This window comes from Orycteropus afer, unplaced genomic scaffold (genome assembly GCF_000298275.1).
Source record: "Orycteropus afer afer isolate SDZICR_OR568_19922 unplaced genomic scaffold, OryAfe1.0 scaffold00358, whole genome shotgun sequence".
NCBI lineage: Eukaryota > Metazoa > Chordata > Mammalia > Tubulidentata > Orycteropodidae > Orycteropus > Orycteropus afer.
The window spans coordinates 1,074,106-1,078,913 of NW_006921945.1; the positions used below are offsets into that span (position 1 = coordinate 1,074,106).

The window sequence follows — 4,808 nt, forward strand, 5'->3', positions numbered from 1 at the left end:
AAAAAAGAAAGGGTGGTGGGTGCCCCCAGAACACCACTGTAGCACCTTGGTCCCTGCATGGTCGCCAAGCTGCTGTGCCCTTGGAAATGAATGTAGTCGGCCTCCTCTGCAGAGGACCTTGGGAGCAAAGGGAGCCCCAGAGAAAGCCATGAAGAATCCCCTTTTCTCAGTAAATGCCACCCACAGTAGTGGGGGAAGAGTTTCTCTGAAGAAGCACACACGTGGGGTCACTATGAGTTGGAATCAACTTGAGAGCCACAGGTTTGGGGCTTTTTGGTTTTGTTTTCTCCATCGTCTTTCGAAGGCTGTACTTCACAGAGCTTTAAGGACACACTAGTTGTTTCATCTAGCTGCTTTTGTGTAGTGTCATTGAAGTCGACTCTCACTCATGGTGACCCCACTCGTTACCTAATAGAACTGGCCCATTGGGTTTTCTTAGCTGTAATTTCTACAGAAGCAGCTCACTGGTGCCTTTCTTCTCCAGTGCCCCTGGGCGGGTTCAAATTGTCAACCTTTCAGTGACCAGCTGAGTGCTTAACCATTTGTGCCAGCAGGGATCCATGTAGGCCTTAAATTCATTCAAACTGATTCCCTCTGAAAGGGCATGGAAGGGGAGGACCGATGGAGTGGCCTGGGAATCCGGGCACCTGGAAGAAGTTCAGGCCCAGGAGACCCTGAGGGACCGTGCAGCAGACAACACCAGCACAGAGAGACGAGAAGGGCTATTGGGAGAGGTGCATTAAAGAGAGAGAAAGTAGAGCCTCATTCCTGGGAGCATGGCCCAGAGTCCACCTGGTCCTGGCCTCTGACAGGCCCCTGGTGCCAAGAACACATGGACAGGTGGCCCACCCTGCTCCAGGGCCAGAAAAGCATCCCTTCCACCTCACTCTTAGCACCCCATGCCAACCCACTTATACCTGCTGCACACAGCCTTTCCTCCTTAAAGGTCATTTAAATTTACGAATATTGTCAAACGGAGCCTGAACAACAACTGCTTCTCCAGACCTGGTCATCTGCTGTCAGCAAGTTCAGAGGGAAAAAAACCATCAACAAAGGGATTAGCTGCGAGTGACACTAAGTATTTCGGCAGTGGCACATGGTGTCCACATTGAAGGACCGGCCTGCTGGCTGATATTATGCAACTGTCTCCAAGGATAACATTTCCAGAAGGCCCCTCCTCACCCTCTGTCCCTCTGAAGGAAAAAGGGAGAAAATATTTCCTAATTTGGAAATTTAAAATTTTTAATTAAAAATTTAAAATGCCTTTAAAAAAAAAAAAAGTATCCATTTGGCAAATTTGGCCATGACTTCGCCTAACTTAACCCTTTAGAGCAGCACTGAATTGTATAATTTTCTGACACTGTCACTTCAAGAAACTAAATTCTTAAGTTGCTGGGACTGAGGCTGGGGGAGAGGATTTTCTTCCAGATTTGAGAGAAGTGCAGGCACTTGTGGGGCAGTGGTAGCTCAGGTGGAGAACGCTCACCTCCCATGAGGGAGACCCGGGTTCAGGTCCCGAGCAAGGCACCTCGTGCACAGCCCCCAGCCGTCTGTCAGTGGAGGCTTGTCTGCTGCTGGGGTGCTGAACAGGCTGCAGCACAGCCTCTAGACTAAGACAGACCAGGAAAAAAGACCCGGTGATCTCCTGAAAATCAGTCAGTGAGACCCCCAGAAAATCAGAGTGAGGGGAACCAGAACACCAAACCCATTGCCATCGAGTCAATCCTAACTCATGGCGATCCTACAGGACAGAGTACAACTGCTTCACAGAGCTTCCAAGGCTGTAATCTTTGTGTGTGTGTGTGTGTGTGATTTGGAAAATTTACAGAGCAAATTCACTTTCCATACAGCAGTTCACATACACTTTGTCTCATGACATTGGCCACCCAAGGCTGTAATCTTTACAGAAGCCGACTGCCATATCTTTTTCCTGTACAGCAGCTGGTGGGTTCAAACCACCCACCTTTTGGTGGGCAGTAAAGAATTTTAACCACTGAGCCACCAAGGCACCTAACTGAAGAGAAGTGCTGCTAAAAGCAGGCAAACTGGCAGTGGCAGCCATGCCCATGACAAGCAGGGACATAACTGAATTGCAACAAAATGCAATGCTGGACCTTATGACAATGACGGGATGTGTTTCAAACAACGATTGGTGCAAGCCATTGAAGAAGGAAGAGAGCTCTGCCATCAGTGCCATGATGACTTCCCAATGAAGGCAGCAAAGAGCTCCACCATCAACGCCACGTTCAACACCACACTGACTTCCCACCCAAGAGTTCCACCATCGACGCCACGTTCCATGCCACACTGACTTCCCACTGAAGGCGGCAAAGAGCGCCACCATCAATGCCACGTTCAACACCACAGTGACTTCCCACTGAAGGCGGCAAAGAGCTCCACCATCAACGCCACGTTCAACACCACACTGACTTCCCACCCAAGAGTTCCACCATTGATGCCACTTTCCATGGCACACTGACTTCCCACTGGAGAAGGAAGAGCGCTCTACAGTCAACCCTAATCTGACTTCCATTAAAATTTTCTTAAGCTTCTTTAAACTTTGACACAAAGACTAAGTAACCTGGAGAGTTAACCTGACAGCAGATTGTACCTCAACAGCTCCAGAAAACAGTTAGGGATCAGTACACTAAAGCTGTTGATCTGGGAGCGCCATCAAAACTGTCCCCCATGGGTGACCCGGCTGGTAGCTGAACTACTGGTAACAGTGCTTCCAGAACCACAGCAGCACGCAAGCCACCACGGGACGGCACACTGACAGACGGGTAGTGGGCGTGCAGACCAGCACAACAGGAAAAATGATCTGGCGATCTACTTCCAAAAATTAGCCACGAAACCCCTGCAGATCGTAACAGAAGACCAGCCCCTAGGTTGGAAGGCACTCGAGATGCCCCATGGCTACAAGAAGGGACTCAAGTGCACCAACAAGCTTGAAGCTGGAGCAGGACCAGCAGGCATCATTCTGTCGTCCATGGGGTCACCATGAGTTGGTGTCAACTCGAGAGCAACCAGCAACAACGTTAGAGCTACCACCACTCAAGTGCCTGTGCCTCCATGACTACCCAGACTCATCTACCTGATAATTAATGTTTTCAAAGAGACACTGGAATGTCTGAACACCTTGTCCATCTCTCCAGTCTTACAAGTGCTTCTGGGATGGAGGACTTGTCTGACCAAAAAGATGGCGACCACACCTCTCCTCGTAGTCCTCCCTGAGGTGAGTTGGTGCCAAACACATCCCCAGACCCTGTTAGCCAAGGACCTACTTTGCCCTCTGTGTGAATCCCAGGCAAAAGAACGGCCTGTGGTTATCTTGGAAGCCTGGAAGCCTGACATGGGAATGGCTAGTGTGTGACAGAAATGCCACTGGACCCCCAGCCACCCGTGGCAAGTATGGGTATGAGGCTCCAGAACCCTCCCTCCAAACTCAGGTCACCACTATCGGGGGACTGGGGTCGACACACCAAAGGAGGCAGTTCCAGACCTAAGTACCCTTCTATGGCCGCAAAGTGGATTTCCAAGTAACCAGAGTAAGTTTTTCACATAAGATAGGTTGGGCAGTTGAGGTTATGTGTCAGCTTGGCAGAGCCTGGTTTTGAGTGGCTGGGCAGCTGGATGTAGTGATTCCTCATGATGAGGTTGGCAATCAGCTCCATGGTGGAATCAAGTGGAGCAGCTGAGTAGCTGCCTTAGGGATGTGGCCTGCTGCCAGTATGTAAGTTAGCTTTGAGAAAGGTCTCTGGAGCTTTTGGGCATGCTTGGACTCATCAATCAGCAGCCCACCATGTTGTCTGCCATTCTTGGGACTGTTAGTGGACTTGAATTAGTGGCCTGCCATGTTGCTTGGTAATTTGGGGACTGTGCCATTTTACTTGTCAACCTTGGGTCTGTCAGCCTCAGCAGCCAGCAGCTGCCTGAGTGAAGAGATGCCTCCAGCTCCAGTGGGCCAGGAGCAAGAGGCAGAGTTGAAGACTTTAGCCTCCTAGTCTGTGAGAGAATAAATGCCCCAGCTATTTGTGGTATTTCTGTTAGAGCAGCACTAGAAGATCACAACACTAGGCTAGCCTCTCTGGTATCCTCCTCAATCTTGAGCATAGTCTAAGCCTGCAGACAGGACTCAAATGTCTTCTCCCCAAGGAGACCTTCCCCCAGTCCCAGGGGAAAAGGGTCAAGGAGGCCCAGGGTGTGAGTGATGGCTTCTGTCCTGCCCTCAAAACACTTCGTATATTACCCCATCGATCAAATCAGGCAATGTTAAGTATTGATTCCATCCCAGGCACGATGCTATGGACCAGGGGTCAAAGTCATATAAAACATAGCTACTGCCTTCAGTGAGCTTTTTGTCTGCCTTACAGCCACTACCTGTCATGAGTTCCTTCAGGAGAAGGGCGGGTCCCATTCATCTCCTGATCTCGAGGGCCACATGTCATGTGCGAAGTCTCGGAGACCCTTAGCAGGTCACCTACTCCTAGCCTCACCATCGTGACTTCATCAGTCATTTCCTCTCTCTCTCTCTCTCCCTCTCTCTCTCCCTCTCCCTCCCTCCCTCTCTCTCTCATGCACACACACACATCGATATGCATGCAGATCTCTGTAACGATACCTCAAGGAATATTTTAACTAGTATTTAATAAGGAGAACAAAAGAATTAATTGAGAATGACTATTTTTGCTTTGGGATGGAACTTACACATAATTATGAACAGCAAACTAGAAGAAATACAACTTGAGCATCCAGGAATCATTAATTCCTCATCCTTTACCCAATGGGACTCCTCCTAACATCGCCTC

The 4,808-nt window shown here is 49.5% G+C and overlaps 1 protein-coding gene across 1 annotated transcript in view; it reads right to left on the reverse strand.

Annotated features, from left to right (window-relative positions):
• TMEM178B (transmembrane protein 178B) overlaps positions 1–4,808 on the reverse strand; it is a 372,554-nt gene that overhangs the window by 261,605 nt on the left and 106,141 nt on the right. The window lies entirely within an intron of this gene.